We start from the raw sequence: 19,519 nt of genomic DNA on the forward strand, positions 1-19,519 counted from the left end.
GGTAGGTATATTTGAGGAAACGGATGCATGAGTGGTTAAGTGACTTGCCTAGAATCACCCAGCTAAGTAAATACCCAAGGCTGGATTTGAACTCAGATGTTCTTGACTCCAGGTCTAGTGGTCAATCCACTGTGCAACTTAGCTACCTAGTTATGCACTGAAAACTCTTTCAAGAAAAAAAAAAAACCCAGGGGCAGCTAGGTGGCACAGTTAATAGAGCACTGGCCCTGGAGTCAGGAGAACCTGAGTTCAAATCCTGCCTCAGACACTTAACAAAAAAACTGGCTGTGTGACCTTGGGCAAGTCACTTAAAGCCAATGCCCCACCAAAAAAAAGCAAAAAGCAAAAAAAAAAAAACCTGCAATGTAAATAAGAAGGATTGCAAATATATTTGTTTTTAAATATGTCATCCAGGAAAATTTTATAAATGGAGTTATCTATAAAAAGCTCATTATCCATCAACTTACTTCCAGAGGAAAGGAAACAGGATATTGAGGGACCTGGAGAACATGCCATAAAACCTGAGGGTGCAGGTTGATTGAAACAGTCAATCACTTCATCCCACTTATAATGAATGAATCAATCACTCTATCAAAGGCAATGAACTAATAATGTATTTCCCTTCACACCCTGTGGGGTTTCTATAAAATTGTAAGCCACCGACTTACCCACATCATTTGAGCAGCTGCCAGGAAAATATATCCTAGCCAAACCATTAAGAGAGTCACCTTGGCTTAATGCTTGGTTTAGCCCCCTGGGTCCCCCTCCCCCATGACCTTGTCAACTTAGGAGGACCAGAGGAAGTTGACCTTTTCCAACTATCTCCAAGTCTTTCAAGGGCTGTCAAGTGGAAGAAGTGAATAGGCATTTTCTGATTACCCCTATTGGGCAGAACTCAGAACGATGGCTGGAGCTTACTGAGATGCAGATACCGATCAGATCTAAGTGGGGGAGGGAAGTGGAGCTAATGATTGCAAACAATTGGTGAAGAATCTGGGTTGTTTCATTAATTGGAATGAGCAGATTCCAGAGATAGGATTACTGTGTATGAATGACTTCAAGAAAAGACTGGATGCCTGCATGTTAGCAATGCAATGGAGGCTAGTCTTGTTCTATTACAGGGAGGACCAGAGAAGGAATTCTTAACCTCAACTCCAGGAATCTGTTTTTCAAAATATTTTGAGAACCACATGGATGAGTTCCTCTTCAAAAGCTCAATCTGAGGAAATATCCTTACCCAGCCATGCTCCCCTTCTATCTTGCTTTGGAATGAGTATCTTCTCTACCACCCCCACCCCATTTCAGCCACCTTTTGTGTGCTTGTTCCCATTAAGAAGGCAAAATTCTGAAGGACTAGGAATATCTTACATTTGTATTCCCAGCGCTAACATACAGTATTGTCTAATTAATGCTTATTTTAAACTAATCTTTTTGGGAAGGAGTCCATAGGCTTCACCAGACTACCAAAGAGGTTCATAGCACATAAGGGAACCCTTTGGACAGGCACTGGGGCATAGAGATCCACCGTGCCCTACTGGAAAGTTGGAGGGGGCATGGGGGGAGATATAGGAGACAGCAGATTTGGGGAGGGGATATTCAGTGGGATGGCTATTTTGGGGTGGTGGGTAGGGGAAAATGGGGAGAAATTTTGTAACTCAAAATCTTGTGGAAATGAATGAGGTAAACCAAAAAATAAAAAAAAAAGAGAGAAAAAAAGAGAACCCTTTGGATTCAAGGTCCCTGAGCTCCCCTCTAGCTGAAATTCTATAAGGCTATATAAATATTGATTACAGCCAAACTCATATCTTTTTTAAATTAAATTTTTTTTCACTTAAAAAAACTTTTATTTTCTCTTTCCTCATTCCCCAAAAAAAGGTGAAAGAAAGAAAAACTGTATGACAAATATGCATGGTCAAATAAAGCTAATTTCCATGTTGGTCTTGTCCAAAAATATGCATTACATTTTGCATCTTTAGGGTTTGCCCCTCTGTCAGTTGGTAAGTGGTAGCATTCTTTGACATTAGTCTTCTGGAATAATAGTTGATCAATGCAATGATCAGAGTTCTGAAGTCTTTCCATATTATATAATGTAAGAGAGAGAAAAAGAGAGAGACAGACAGACAGACACAGTCACAGAGACAGACACAGAGAGAAAGACAAAGATGGAGACAGAAAGAGAAATACTGAGAGCCTTAACAAGCAAAGAGAAAGGGAAATCAGCAAAGGCTTTCTGTAGCAGATAATGTGAAGGAAATCAGGAATTCTAAGAGGTAGACATGAAGCTGAAGTACATTCCAAACAGGGAGATTTAAATCTGTAAGGACGTTTCCCCTTCATTTCACAGAACAAGACCCTAGTTGGATGTTCTTTCCTCTTCTTGACATCTCTCCTTATCCTTACAATCCTTCAAGGCTCATCTCACATTACCCCTCCTTTACAAAGTCTGCCAGTATTTCCAGACAGAATACATTTTTTCCTTGATAACTCAGATTATTATATTCAAAATATTAAGATACTATAGTATACACTTCAATTTTGATTGTTTGACCAGGATCATGAAGCTTGCATGTCTATAAGGTGGGACTTGAATTAAGGTCTTTCTGATTCCAAGTACAGCATTACTCCATAATAATTCTCTCACAGGATCTAAAAGATTGGTTATTTGATGTGTTGCAACCTAAGTGGAAAACAGTATATTAGCAGGAGAAAAAGATTTGTTAAATTATCTAACCCAAGAACTGCAATTAAGGAAGCTGAAGCTCAGAGGGGGCTAATGTCTTGTCCAAGATCACATGATTAAGAAATGACAAGGCTAAGATTTGGAGCAGAGTCTCCTGATTCTGAGTCCGAAATTCCTACAACTACACCACATGTAGAAGCACTCTTAGAAACTTGCAAAAACAAAACAAACAAACAAACAAAAACTTGAGAAGTATACTGGCATAAATACCTTTATAAACACAATAATTTTCAAATCTAATCGCATTATAAATTTTGTTGTTGTTTGCACCTGGACATCTTCTTTCTTTTACTAGCCTAGGAAAAAAAAAAGCCCTGAACACCTCATTATACAAATTCACCTTGCATTCTCATATTACTCTTTTTTTTTTTTAAGTAATGTCAAGTCACGTCCACTTCTGGATCCCTGAGCAAATTCTTGTCAACATTGCTTCACTTAACTGATGATTTGTATTCAATTCAGTGCTGAAACCCTGAGCAAGGCTGACAGCTCAGGCTCCTCAGTGAGTCCCTGCATGAGCTGGAAAGTGAGGGCAACTCCAACACCTTTGGGGCTGTGAACAGCACTGCTGCAAATACCTCTGGCCAGCAGGAAAGTCTCCCTTTTCTATCACCATGGAAACATAGACTGAAGGGAAGTACAGACATCATAATGGCACTAGAGATTAGAAACATTACCTATTTTTTTTTTTAATGATGCTCCATATCCAGCATCACCTGGCAATACAAAAAAAAAAACTCATGAATTTTCCAAGTATAAGCTAGTCTCTTTTCAGTTTCTTATTATTTGGATTCACAGGAAAAGTTCCCCCCCCCCCATTTAATTCACAGATTACTGTACTTGATGTGTAGAAGAATTATAGTGTATTTTCAACCCTTGGATATTCTTTCATTAAATTATTCTAGTAAATAAACAAAAAGAATGAAAGCTCTTAAAGGAAAGACAGGCAGATAGGTATATATAAATATATGTGTGTGTATATACATAAGTATATAAGTGTGTGTACATATTTATGTATGTAGATTATTAGATCAAGAGATAGAGATAGATTAAGGTAATGGGTAGATAGTTCAGATACTTTACCTATATATACACACATATATATGTAGTATGTATATATGCACACATTAGATGGATAGATGATAGAGTGGTAGAAATTGACAGTTGACAGGTAAATGGAATGACAGACAGATTAGATGATTAGATAGATGGAAAGATAGCTAGCTAGCTAGATAATATATGGGTAGATAGATGATATATAGGTATTTAATGCATTTATTAAGTACTTACTTAAGTACATACTTACACTATGTTAAGTGTCAAAGATAAAAGTACAAAACAAGTAAGACAGTTCCTGCTCACAAGGAACTTATATTCTAATCAAGGAAGACTATACATAAAGAGGAGCTGAGAAAGAGGGAGAGAGGGTCTTCAAGTGGAGGGGACTGGAAGGATATAGAGAGCAGCATAGAGGGGAATCTGGCAAATTAAGGCCAAAAGCCAATCTAAATGGGGGGGGGGGTAGGGGGGTTGAGAAGCCAAGTATGAAATACAAGTTTCCAGTAAGTGGAAATAGAGTGAAAACAAGGTGAAAAAATACAGGTAATTTTTTCCCCTGAGGCAATCAGAGTTAAGTGGCTTGTATAAGTAATAAGTGTCTGAGGCCAAACTGGCACTCAACTCCTAGGCCAATGCTCTATCCATCACGCCACCTAGCTGCCCTTGTAGATGAAGTCTTGAGAGACAATGTGGTCACCTGGGCTCAATGGCAGACAGCTCCCAGGTCCTTTTCCAGCTCTCTGGGTAAGCCCTACTCCACACTGAAGTTCACAGGGTCTGGTCCATGTCAGATCCTTCACAATTTCTGCTCCAGGGAGTTTAAGGCTCAACCACGCCACAAACAGACAAAGTCTCAGCACCCCTGTCATGTTTCCTCAGTCACCTGGACTCCTGGCTCCTGGCTTTGGATTCCAGGCACCAGGCTCCTGGCTCAGGAGTTATAATGACTTTATGAGAAATCAAGATACTATAAAACTGATCCGAAAAAAATAGATGGCAATGTGAAATATCTCAGTGGAAAAACCACAGACCTGGAAAATAGATCCAGGAGGAATAATTTAAAAATTATTGGACTACCTGAAAGCCATGATCAAAAAAGGAGCTTAGACACCATCTTTCAAGAAATTCTCAAACAAAATTGAAGGGATTGAAGGGCTTGGACTATTATGATATTCCAGACGTCAAAGGAGCTAGGACTAAAATCAAGAATCACCTACACAGCAAAACTGGATTTTCAAGCATTCTTGATGAAAAAACCAGAGCTGAACAGAAAATTTGGCTTTCAAATACAAGAAGCAACAGAAGGTGAGGTGATCAAGGTACAGAGAAGGGAAATGACCTGCCCAGAGTTACACAGCTAATAAGTATCCAGAGCCAAGATTTTGAACCCAGGTCCTCTGAAGCCACATTCAAAATTCTTTCTAGCCCAGAGGGAGAGATATGGTTCTATCCTTTTCAATTCCTGTCAGGTGAAGTACTTCTTTGAGTAACTTGATTACAGATTTCTTTTTCAAATTTCTTCAGGAAGATCTGAATTTTGACTATGGCTGAACAAATTGTGGTATATGAATGTAATGGAATGATATTGTGCTATAAGAAATGATGAGCAGGTGGATTTCAGAAAAACCTGGAAAGACTTATGTGAACTGATGCTGAGTGAGGTGAGGACCTCAAGAACTGTACAGCAGCAACATTGTTTGATGATCAACTATGATAGACTTAGCTCCTCTCAGCAATACAGTGATCCAAGGCAGTTCCAAAGGACTCATGAGGAAAAATGCTCTCCACTTCCAGAGAGAACTGATAGAGTCTAAATACAGATTGAAGGATATTATTTTCATTTTTTGTGGGTTTTTTTTCCTTTTGGTCAGTTTCTTCTTTCACAACATGACTAATATGGAAATATGTTTTACATGATTGCACATATATAACCTCTATCAAATTGCTTACTATCTCAAAGAAGGGAAGGTGAGGGAGGGAGGAAAGGAGAGAGGAAGAAAATTTGGAATTCAAACTGAAAAAAAAATTAAAGTTAAAAAAAAAAGATTCAGCTCAAGTCCCACCTTCTGCAGGGAGAAGAAGATGATGAGTTTGGACAGAAACATGTTGAATTTGAGGTGCAACTGGGACATGAAAGTGACAGTGGGCAGTGTTCAGTGGACTACTGGAAGAGAGATTTACAGGTTTTGTTGGTCTGTCATGTCCAGTTCAGGACCCCATTTCAGGTTTGCTTGGCAAAGATACTGGAAGGGTTTGTTATTTCTTTCTCTAGCTCATTTTACAAATGAGGAAACTGAGGCAAATAGTGTTGACTCATTTGCCCAGGGTCCCACAGCTAGTTAGTGTCTGAGGCTGGATTTGAACATGGGTATTCCTGACTCCAGGTCCAGGGCTTTCTGCACTGTACCCCCTACCTGCCCTAAAAGAGGGATCAGATTGTTCTATTTGACCCTAGAGAGCAGCAGGAGAAACGATGGTTGGAAGTTATTTTTAAAAAAACCCACAAAAGTAGACCTGATATTTGGAAAAACTTTCCAACAGTTGGAGCTGTCAAAAAGTAGAATTGGGCTGTCTCCAACTCTTAGTATCCTAGCTTCCTTCAGGACTCAGCTCAAAACTCACCTTCTGCAAGAGACCTTTCCTGATCCCCCTCCCCTCTACCTTTCAGGAGCTCATGCCTTCCCCTCTTAGATGACCTTCCACCTATGACATATATGTGTTGATAGGTCACCATATATATATATATATACACACACACACACACATACATGCATACATACATATTTATATATGGTAAGTGCCTTAGTATTTATGTTATCTTCCCCATTAGAACATATGTTCCTTTACTGCAGGGACTGTTTTGTATGTCTCCCATGCTTAACACAATGTATGGTGCATAATAAGCACTTAATAAATGCTTGCTGAATGAAAAAAAAAGGGAAAATGTGCACATAGGGTATTACAAAGAAAATTAAATAGGCAAATGGATATTAAATTCTGCCAATTCATGATAGATAGCCAGGTAATTCTGATTTATATTGTTTCCTACTGAATTCTCAAGATTTATTGATTGAAATTATCCATTTATGTCAATATCAGTTTCATCAGTAAAAGCCAACATTAAAATATATGTAATTTAACTTATTGTGATTTGTAAGGGAAGGAGAATTATAATTTCGATATGTTTGAGAGAATAAGCAGAAATAATTGTAGATCTCAGATATAATCTGTAGAAAGGTATTTATTTCTTTTAACAGATAATTGCTTAGAAGGCCATAGTTAATACAGAAAGGGCATAATTACTATCTGTAGTCTGATGTTCTAATTTCCCAAACAAATTATTTACATCTTTCCCTGTGGAGGTTTCCCCAATTGCCCATTAAGCATGAGAAAATTATTCAGTCTAAACCTCTGACCTAGCAAAGATTTGTGTAGCCATTAAGAGGGCCATTTCGTGCACAGCCCAGATAATTTATTAAAAACTAACACGAAGCATGCCACCACATCTATGCAAGGGGGACAAAACCATTTTTCTACCCATTGTTTTCTCTGTAGAGGGGATTAAGTTGAACAATAGAAATAATATGACTTACACATTTGCCAATATCTTTTTTTTTTTCCTTTCTTAGAAAGAATGGAAGGGAAGAAGGAAAATTAAAAGGAGAGAAAGTGGGATGACAGGAGGTCTTGCATCCTTAGGTGGTCCGGGGGAGGAATAAAAAATGTAAGAAGAAGAAAAGACCCTTCCTTGCCCAAGCCTAACCCTAGAGAAGCCACATAACCTACATTCCCTGGTCCCTCTCCACACTTTCTGGGTTTCCCTAGCAACATGGAAACTCTCTGAAGACAAGGGGGAGTTATTTTTGTCTTTATAGCCCTGGCATCCAGCACAGGGCCTGGCACATAATAGGGGATTAATAAGTGTTTATCAATTGAAGCATTGATGGCTGTCAAAAGTCACTAAAGTAGGTGATTCACATATTCACACTGTTTTCCTCTGGGTACAGTTGGGATGTGGAGAAAAGAGACCTGCGTTTGGATTCAGGGTACTTGGAGTGAAATCTTGGCTCTGCAGGGTGGAGGTTTCTCTAGGGTGCTGAGGTAAGGAGAGAGAGGGTAGAAGGGGAAGGGAGGGGAGGGAGGGAAGAGGGGAGAAGAGGGAAGGAGTGGGGAGGAGGGAGGAGTGGAGGAGAGGAGGAGAGGGAAGAAGAAGGGAGGAGAGGGGAGAAAAATGGAGGAGAGGGGAGGGGAGGAAAAGGGAGGAGAGAGAAGGGAAGGGAAAAAGAGAGGGAAGGGAAGGGAGAGGAGAGGGAAGGAAAAGGAAGGAGAGGGTAGGAGAGAGGTGGAGAGGGAATGGGAGGGAGGGGTGGGAAGGACTATGCACTTCAGTATCAGTGCATTTTCTGTCTCCCTCCAGTAGAATGAAAGCTCAGTGGAACAAGAGACTATTTCTCTTAATAAAGGACAGTGTCTTGCACGTGGTAAATGCTTATTACACTGAATCATGTCAAATTTCCAGCCTGCCCATTTTCCTTCCCCAGGATGCTGTAGAGGAAGTGCTTTGTCAATCTTAACACTCTATTATAATAGTGTATTTTTTTCTGTCAAGGAGAGGTGACAAAGCAATAATTGATAACACTGGCATCAATCAGACTTTAGAGTTTGAAGAGATTCAGAAAGTTCACTGAAGGGCTTGCTTTTCTAAAGGGAGCCTGTCCCATGATAGTGCAGTCCTAGGAGAATGCAGAGGGAGACACATGAAAGTCTGGTGAACCAGTTCTTGGCAGGATGTGAAAACCTAGAATGGAGAGCCCCAACTCAGTCTTAGAACATGCTGAGGTATTTATTGCTTCCTGACCGATTACTCATTGTTGATGAATAAAAGCCTTTTAATTGACCGCCTTGGTAGATGTGAGGGCGCCTCCCAAGTCACTAACTGGGCCAATTGTCACTTTTTTGCCAAAGCAATTCTAGTGAAAAGGAAGTAACACTCTAAGATTTGGAGCCAGGGCCACAGCTCGTCACCACTGGGCTTCAAAGCCATATGTCATCTATGTTGCTTCTGTTCTTCTCGAGTCTTTTCTTCCCTACTCAGAAATGGAAGCATATTGGAGAAAAGCGTTCATGGAAGATACTGATGTAGATAGCCACCACCCAAAGCTAGCAGTGCGAGAGCCCCTAGAACCTGAGAGTGGCCTGAACAGTCTAACCCAGCTTCAGTCAAGGGAGCAACTCTGTCCATCCTCAGTGTTTCCTTTCAAAGTGAACTTTGGTGTGGTGAATGCATTGTACTAACCACTTTAATTTTGAGGCTACTCTCTCCAGGGACTGGGGGGAGGATTCATTTTTTTTTAACTTTGGTTCTTGCTGTATCTTCTCAGTAAATATTATTCTATTTAATATTCACTTGTTTAATTGATATTGAGAAGGTTAGTTGATAGAAGTGATAGTGGAAGAAAAATCCAAATGAGGTATGGGACCCTAGCCTTGGAAAGATGCCCCGGAGTACCCCTAGAACACTGAACACTGTGCTCCGTGGACCTGATTTGCCAGAAATGGGGGAAGTTAAGACAAGGACCCCAAGTGCTAAATCGGCTCCACTTCCTTTGAGAATGATCTTTCCTAGGCAGCCAACTCAGTCTGAAGACTGAGGCAGCTTTAGAATCATCTAAAAGAAAGTTAGTGACAGATGGTACCTCAATGACAATAATAGACCTGAATGTGTTTATTTCATTAGAACAAGGTTATTGCCACAGTTATGAAATCACTCGCTCTCTTTTTAACATTTTTATAGCTCAAATAGTCATTTTGTTGCATTTTCATTACAGACCACATTCACTGAATCAAATGGCCTTGACAGCTTAGTCGGACTGAGCCATGACACCAATCATGAGTTTATTGCTGAAGGCTAGCAATCTGTAAAGAAAATGGCACATTTCTGGGAAAGTCCTATGGATGTGGGGGGGGGGGGAGGGATGTGTATGTGTTAGAGAGAGGCAGAGAAAGAGAAAGAGAGAGAGAAGCAGAGGCAGAGATGGAAAGAGGGAAGGGAAGAGGAGAGAGAGAGGAGGAGGAGAAAGGAGGAAGAGAAGAGAGAGGATAGTGGGAAAGGGGAGATAAGGAGAGGAGGACAAGAAAGGAGAGTGATAGAAGGAGACAGAGAGAGACAGAGAGACAGAGAAGCAGAGACAGATGGAAAGGGGAAAGAGAAGAAGAGAGAAAGAGGAGGGGGAGAAAGGAGGAAGGGAGGAAGAGAAGAGAGAGGATAGTGGGAAAGAGAGGGAAAGGGGAGATAAGGAGTGGACAAGAAAGGAAAGGTGTGGAGGGAGAGAGAAAAAGAGAGAGAGAATGAGAAATAGAAACAGAGAGGTAGAGACAGACAGAGAGAGGCAAAGAGAGAAAGACAGACTGAGAAACAGACAGAGACACAGAGATTGAAAGGGAAAGGAAAATGGGGGAAAGAAGAGGAAAGAGGTTGAGGAGGAGAGGAAAAGATAGGAGCATAGTGGGAAACAGAGAGGGGTAGGGGAGATAGGGAGAGGAACAGAAGAAAAGAAAAGGAGAGGGAGAAAGGGAAAGTGCACACACTTCTTAAAACCCTGAAGAGTGAACTTTATGAGGGGAAATGTATTTATACAGATAAGGACAGAGCAGACCAATATCAAATAATTTATATTTACATAAAACTTTAAAATTTTCAAAGCATGTTGAATTCATTATATTACTTCATTCTCCCCAAAACCTTTATGGTAGCTGCTAACATTAATCCTCATTTTATAAATGAGCTCACCTGGCAAGTTTAAGTGACTTGTCCAGGGTCACACAGCTAGCAAGGATCAGAGGCTGGTTTTCCAGACTCCAACTTAACACCTCCCCTCCACCCCACTTTCAGTACTTCACAATGGTTTACAAGAGGAGAGGAATGAAAAAATAGTTGCACAATGGGAAGGGAAAGACAATACAATAGCATAAACTCCCTCATTTAATGTTTTAATGGACTATGAACTTGGCATCTTTGTCTTTGAAGTGCCCAGTCAGAAGCTATCCTGCTATTTCCACAAGTAGGTTATGATTTGTTTTCTTACTTAGCAGGAAGAGTACTGAATATAAGCTGGTTTAGGGCAGGGCTTGTTTCAATTTGTTCTTTGTATCCCCAGTGCCTAGAAATTAAGAGGCACTTAATGAATGTGGTTATATTAAAGTGAAATGGAATTCATTGGATCTCAGTTCAATTGAACTCATTGCATTTCAAATTAATTGAATATCATTTTATTCTTTTTTTTTTAAAGGAAACTACCTGATTTTTTTTTATTTATAAGAATGGAAAAGGGAGGAAAAAAAACTTCCTCCTATAGACTAAAATCTGTTCCTCTCCCTCTTTCTGCTTTCCATTTCCCCTTGTCAATTCGCTTCTCTGGGTCTCATTTTCCTCATCAGTGAAACACCACCCAATACCACCTGTGCTTGTAGAGGGGCAGCACCTTCTTGTAGAAGAACAAGAAGTTACAGCGTATGAGGCCAGACAGTATGATGCTGCTGCCTCTGGCCCAGTTGAGTTGAGGGTTGGGGGAGGTTAGGAAATCCTTGGCACAGAAGTGTAGTAAGGAGGAGGCCCAAGGCTAACAGGAGCCCCTTCAACACTGGTATCACCAGGTAGCTGAAACAAAAGGGAGAAATTGAGCTTGAGAGTGGGGCTCACTACCAGTCCCCCCATAACAGATGGCAGAATCAGTAGCTAGATAGATAGGACCAAACAGGGCTTGTCTACCTATGCCAAAGCCAGACCCTGGCATAAAGTCCCAATCTGGGAAATAAAGCTAAAACTCTGAAGAATAAGGAGAAAAGATTAAATATGATGAAGAAATGTTTATGAGTCCAATATGTAATTTGAGAGTAAGATAATAAAAGTTGTCATCATTCTGGTTTCCAACCTCGTCATTGAACTAAAACTGTTACATACAAAATTGGGCAGCCAGGTAGCACAGCAGATTGAGTTTCTGCCCTGAAGTCAGGAAGACTCATCTCCTTGAGTTCAATTCTCACCTCTGACACTTACTAGTCGTGGGACCCCTCACAACCCCGTTTGCCTCAATTTCCTCATCTGTAAAATGAGCAGGAGAAGGAAATGGTGAACCACTCCAGTATCTTTGCCAGTAAAATCCCAAATGGGGTCACAAAGAGTCAGAGACAACTGTACAACAACTACCACAATGATTTCTTAGCTGACAAATCCAATGGCCTTTCTTATTCCTCATCTTTCTTGAGCTCTGTGCAGCACGTGATAACATTGAGTATTCTCTCCTCCGGGATGCTCTCTTTAGCCTGAGTTTTTCTGACACCACTGTCCTGGATCTCCTCTTATCTGCCCTTATCCATATCATGCCTGCTAACTGTGGGGTCCCCCAAGATTCTCTCCTAGGTCATCTTTTCTTTTCTTTCTTTCTTTTCTTTTCTCTTTATTATCCTTCACTTGATAATTTCATCAGCTTGCATAGGTTCAATTAGCACCTGTTATACAGACGATTCCCAGGTCTATCCATCCAGCCCTAGTTTCTCTCCTGAGTTTCACTTTCGTATTACCAACTTCCAGTCAGACATTGTTAACTGGAGACTTATCCCACGGTCTCTCCAACTCCATGCTTCCACAACATAGCTCATTACCATTGCCCTTAAACCCTACCCTCATGCAGATTTCCTCATTACTGATGAGGGCACTACCTCCTCAATGGCCTTCTATCTGTCCTCCCCACTTCAAGCCTTTCCCTGCTCCAAGCAATCCTGTTCATGACCAAAAAGGGATTTTCCTAAGGCATAGTCTGACTATATTGAACTCCTCAATCAATGAAACGCCTCCCTACTACATCTAGAATCAGAGAGAACTTCTTTTCTTGTATTTCCAGTCTTCTAACTCCCTGCTTTAGCTGACATATCATAGTCCATCCGTACTGTCATATTTGTTCCACACACATAATGTTCCCTCTCTAATTCCTCCACTATGATGACTATGCCTCCTGACTAGAATGGCCTCCCTCCTCAGTGCCGGGGAAGCCTGGACTTCCCCTAAGATTCAACTCAAGTGCCACCTTAGCTATCAAAACTTTATTGATCCTCTACCCCCAAGTCCTGTCCTGCCAAGTTTTGTAAGCCCTGCCTCACAAAATGTTGTTTTTTTTGCTAATATTGTATTTTATAAGACACATTGTAATTTATAACATATTTTGCTACTATAATTTTGTTCTTTAGTCATTTGGTCATGTCTTACTCTTCATGGCTGTGGACCATATTGCCCATGGGGTTTTCTTGGCAAATATACTTGAGTGATTTGTCATTTCTTTCTCCAGTGGATTAAGGAAAACAAAAGTTAAGTGAATTGTCCAAAGTTACACAGCTGGTAAGTATCTGAGGTTAGATTTGAACTCAGGTCTTCCTTAATCTAGCTTCAACATTCTATCCATCGAGACATGTAGTTGCTATGCTACTAAATGTACATTAATATCTATGTGCATGTACAAATGTGTAAGCACACATTCATTTATATACCTGTACTATATGTAATTTATGTATATATTCATATTACATATTTACATATCTGTATACATACATATGTTATGAACCCATTTGAATGTAGGATCCTAAGGTCCTTGTTTCTGTCTTTGCATCTCTGATGCTTAGAACTGTGCCTGGAACATTTGCTGTTGTTGAGTCATTTCAGTCAGGTCCAACTCTTTGGGACCCCATCTGTAAAAATGAATGTAAAATAAATGTAATAATATTCATCATCATCATCATAATAAAATAAAATTTAAAATAATGTAAAAAACCCCATTTGGAGTCTCTTGGCAAAAAAAAAACAAAAACCTAGTATTCTTTGTTATTGCCTGCTCCAGCTCATTTTATAGAAGAGAAACTGAGGGAAACAGAGTTAAGTGACTTGCTCAGGGCCTCACAACTGGTAAGTGTCGGAGAACAGATTTGAACTCATGACAATGAGTCTTTCTGATTCCAAGCTCAATACTCTATCCATTGTGCCACTTTGCTACCCTATATCTGGCACAAAGCAATCCCTTAATAAATGCTTGTTCATTGATTATTTCATAACCTTCTGAAATTGCACCATTAGAATGGTAAAAAAAAAAAAACACAACAAATTACCAGTAGAAATGTTTATTTACGCAATAAATATGGTAATGTAAAATCACCATATAGTTCCTGCCCTCAAGGAGCTTACAATCTAAAGGAGGAAGACCCACACCACACACCCACACACATACACACACACACACACAGAGTGGGAAAGGCTAACAAGAAGAAAACCTCTCATCATTAAAGTATTTCATGAAACAATCATATATTCATCATAGTTTTAACAGATCACCTGAGAGAAAAAAATTAATTTGTGGGATACAGCCACATTTAAAATAAATCACATTTGTAGTCAATGGAATGAAGAAAATGTATTCCAGTTTCCTGAAGTATGAAAAAAAAGATTACATGTTGGACAAAATCCTGTCACAAAGTTAATGGTGTTGAAATTTTCCAACGAAAGCTTTAGTATATGTGTTTTCTGCAATACTATTTGCATATTTTACTTGATTTCTGACTTCAATCCATTCAAACAAATTAGCAAAGTGTCCTATGACTTTAAGCTAAAGTAAAGTCATAGCAAGAACATTTCTATGCAATAAAAAACTTTCTCCTCCCTCTAGTGAACCCTAAGCATTTCCATGGGCAGCTTCTAAACCTTCTAACCAGCCTCCTAAATCAACCCTCACAGGTCTGCCATAGATAAGACCAAACAGTAGATAAATAGATAGAGTGTTTGCAAATGTGAATTTCAATGATACAATATACTGATGTTTATGGCCCATAAAAAATGTTTTAGGAATCCATTTAACTTTATTTTTAAGACAGTAAACTTTTCCTTTAAAGTACTTTTTAATTTCATTTTTAATTTGTAGAATAGAATAAACATTTCCATAACATAGTATAACAAAAATATGATTGTACATAAAATTTCAAATCCATTGTATACCACTTGTTATTTCTTTTAAATATAATAAACCTATATAAATTTTTTTCCTTTTTTTCTTCCCTCCCCCACCATAAAGATGACTACTATTAGACACACAGGCATACAGACACAAACATGGACATACATGTACATGAGTGTGTGTACCTGCACATATGTATGTGTGTATGTAAAATTATTCTATGCATATTTCTATCAGTTCTTTCTCTGGATAAAGAGAGCATCTTTCTTCACATGCCCTTTATAGTTAATTTACATATTTATAATAATAAAAAATGACATTCACTCAATGTCATTCTTAAAATGATATTGCTGTTACTGTATGCAGTGTTCTCTTTCATTGATAGCTAAAGGGCAAGGCTTAGTCTAGAGCAGGGGTGGGGGAACCTGCAGTCATGAAGCCACACGTGGCCCTCTAGATCCTCAAGTGCCCTTTTGAATGAATCCAAACTTCACAGAACACATCCCCTTAATAAAAGGATTGCTCTACAAAACTTGACTGAATCAAAAAGGTCACACTCAAGGACCTAGAAGGACACAGGTGGCCTCAAACTTTCAGGTTCCCCACCCCTGGTCTAGACTATCATTTTTTCTCTCGAACTCAGGACTCAGGAATATCTTCATCTAAATTTGAGAGGAAGGGAAAATTGAGGTAATTATAGTGGTTCCATTCACCTGATACTGCCTCCTATCATTCTCCCAGGGTTCTTTGCTGCTTTAACTCAGTTAGGTTCCCTGCCTTTGGCTAGTTGAGCTGAATAGTTGGGGATAGCTAGCCCTGTCTCTGCAGGGTTGTTTTCCTGAATAAAGGCTTCCAAAAGGGCTACCAGTGATTATAGGGGGCATTGCTGGTCCCCTGAGATCATGGGTTCAGAGTCCTGAGCAATCCTCTTCCTGATTGGAGTGATGGCAGTGGTTAAGCTGTTAATTGTGGTTTGACTTGCTTAGCACATCCTGTATATTTGCATTCAGTAAGGAAGCAAATTCATGTTTCTTGCTTCAACAATTTCAGTAATAACTTTGAGAAGCGATCAAAAGCTCAATCAGGAAAACAGTTCACTAAAATACTAGTCGCTTGGAGTTATAAACAAGAAGGACAAAAATGGGATTTTCTCCTCCAACTCTTTGAGATGGCTTTAAAGTAGATTTGGAGATAAACCAGCAATGAATGGGTAACAAACCAAAATGGCTCAGAAATGGCTGTAAAGGTGACCAAGCTGTCAGTCATTGAGTCACTAAGCATTTACTAAGCTCCTACTATATGTTGGGCACAGTGCAAAGTGTTGGGGATACAAAAAAAAAAGGCAAAAGACAGTCCTTGTTCTTGAGGAGTGCATAATTTAATGGAGAAGACAATAGGTCAGCCAACCATGTACAAACAAGCTCTGTACAGGACAAACTGGAAGTAATCACGGGAGGAAAGACACTAGAATTAAGAGGGATTGGGAAAGGCTTCCTGTGGAAGCAGGATTTTAGCTGGGACTTGAAGGAAGCCAGGAGGGAGAGTTGAGGAGGCAGAATATTCCAGCTGTCATAGGTCCTGATGCCTGGATCTGATCAACTCTCACTTGCACCCCATCCATCACTGCCTTTAGTCTCTTATCACTGGATCATTGGTAGGCAGTCCTGAAGGTCACACTTCTCAGACCCCTTTAATGGCCTTCCCTACTCTCCCATAACTCTCACTGCTTCTTATCAGGCAAAAATGAGTATTCCCTTGGCATGACTACCCTCCCTATCACTGTTTTTTTTAAGTCTACAAGTTCACCAAAAACCACTAGAACTGGGGAACTTCTGAGTTGTTTCCCTGGGCCACTCAATCTCCGTCATCATGACTCTGGGAGAAGGGCTGGGTTCAGCACTATGCTTGCATGAGTAACATTTTGAATCCACTCCTCCCCCAATAATGGAATTTAAGCTCGTTGATGGCAGGAATTTTGCCTTTGTATTCCTGCATTTAGCACTGTGCCAGACAAATAATAGGCAATTAATAAAAGCTTGGAGAATTGAAATAAAATGTAAACCATTCATGTTTTCTCATTTTAATTATTTTACCATTTCTCTTAAATTACTCTTCCCAAACACCCAGCATAAAATTGGTTCAATTAATTCCAGACAAAACATGCATTGTCTTCAATGATGTTGGAAAGGGTAGAAAACCGAGTCCTCCCATTAGATATTCCATAGGCCCCCATGGTCTAAGCTGGAGGGAGGAGCGTGGGTGGGAGGCCACACCAAAAACTCCTCAGTTCTCATAGAACTACTTAATCCTTTACTGTACCACACTTTAATTACCCTTAATAATAGGCTTTGAAGTAAAAAAATTTAAAAAAAGTTTCACATTGTAAGGAAAGGGAGAACACATCTCTCCTTCTGATAATTTATATTATGAAGAATATTTTAAAGTCCTGTACCAGTCATCCTTCCCTCCACAATTTTCTAGATTTTGATGAGGTTTTTGTTCGAAGTAGTTTATATTCATCTTTAAAACGAGGTTCCCCAAAAGAATCTGAGCTGTACACAAACCACATTTTGTGCTATTCTGTTTGTGGAGTGTTTTGGTCTCAAGACCCAAAGATTACCAGGATGACAGAGAGACACTCCTTGCATTTTCTTGGTAATAAAAAAAAATAAACTAGGCTATTTGGAATTTGCTATTCACGGACAAAGGCATTAGTTGTATCTCAGCTTTACCAATTAACTCTGGCTCCCAGCATGGGAGAAAAAGGAAAAAGCTCACATCTCTATAATACTTTAAAGTACGCAAGGGTCTTTTCATATGTCATCTTGCTTAAATATTAAAACATTTACAATCTTATAAGATAGGCAGTCTTCTTAGCCCCACTTATCAGGTGATGAACCCCAGGCACAGAGATTCAGATGGCTACTGTAGCAAATATTTGAGTCAGGATTTGAATTCACATCTTCCTATCTTTACTTACTATACCATACTGTCTAGTTGTAAGGCCTATATTCATATTTGACAAAAGAAATGTGAAAATAATTGCATAGAACATAACAAGACTTTTATTGTCATACAGATCATTTCACTGTGGTGAAGTCTACAACTATGTGTATGTGTGAGCCTGTGTATGCATGTGTGTATACATACATGTTTATGTTTATGCAACAAATAAAAAGAAAAGGCAAGGGGAGGGAAGACAGCTCAGCAAAAGTAACTAATGTATTTATCAAGTCCATACCCATAGATCCTTACTTCTACAAAAGAGGGAGGGAGTCGCATTTTTGTATGTCTCATTCAGTGCCAGACTTGGATCGTCTAACTACACAGAGCAGCTTTATTGTTCTTGTCACATTACTTTTGATGTTCTCTCCTTTTACTATATACACACACGTAGACATATGTATATATGTGTATGTATGTATATGTATTACATTATAATCACATATATGCACATATATACTTTTCCTTGTGCTTTCTCTATGTTCTACCACTTCATACGCCTTCCATGATATTTTGTATTTTTTGTATTCTCGTTTCTTATGGTACAATAATATCCCATTACATCTGTGTAACCGAAGCTGTTAAGCTATTTCCAAACTGAAAGAGATCTGCCTTGTTTGCACTTCTTTGTTGCTACAAAAAGTGGTATTATCATTGAGCATAAATGAGATTTCAGAGGAAGACATAGAAGTCACACAGGAAATCTCATTAATTTATTACATTAAATTAATCTCATTAACATGGAAAATAGTTCCCAAAAGCTGATGAAAGCTTTTATTCTATATGAAAATGTCATGGCTAAAATTTATTCTAATTAAATAAAACGGTGTTGAAAATTTCATTCATTTCATTTCTTGAAAATATGCATAGTTAATGAGATTTCCTATGTGTCCAGACTTTTGGGGCCTCCTGTAAATATTTTGGTAAATATCAAAGATTTCTCTCTTTACCCCCTTTGAGGTATATGCCTTTCACTCATCTTAGTTCAGATTATATGGACATTTAATCACGTCCTCAACATGATTCCAGATTTTTTTCCAAAAAGGTTGGAGGAATCCACAATTCTCTCACCCCTGCCTTAAGTCAACACTGCTCCTTTAAAACTCATGACCCATGGACTACAAGCGGCCTATAAAACCCCTTAATGAGATCCAACCAGATAAAAATGTAATCGGGAAATTATAAATAAATAAATAAAATATCGAGTAAAACATAGATAATACTAATTTGTGCTTTTCTAAGTCAATATGCAGGAGGTAGGGAGCCTTCCATGATTCATTTCCATGTGAGCTTGACAATATTGGTCTTTAACCCCTCCAACACCAACATTCATATCTTCTGTATTTTCAGTCAATTTGTGGGGTATAAATTCCAACCTGAGAATCTCTGTGCTTCACATTTCTCTTACTATCCATAATTTGGAGAAATGCTTTTTATAATTGTTAAAATGCTTCTTTTGAGAACTGGATGTTCATATTTTTGCCTATAAGTCCATGAGAGAGAGGCTTTTGTTACATGTTTTTGTTGGTTTTCCATATGTCTTGGATGTCAGACACCTACCAGAGATATCTGATGCACACCCCCCCCCATCACTTCCCTTTTTATCCTAGTCCTATCTATCCTAGACATACCAAAGTTTGCAAATCCATGCAATCAAAACCCCCTTTTCTCTATTTAGTGATCATCTCTCTCTCCTCTCTCTCTCTCTCTCTCTCTCTCTCTCTCT

Source organism: Petaurus breviceps, unplaced genomic scaffold (genome assembly GCF_028583685.1).
Source record: "Petaurus breviceps papuanus isolate PSGF00001 unplaced genomic scaffold, PetGlider_PUasm1.0 689, whole genome shotgun sequence".
NCBI lineage: Eukaryota > Metazoa > Chordata > Mammalia > Diprotodontia > Petauridae > Petaurus > Petaurus breviceps.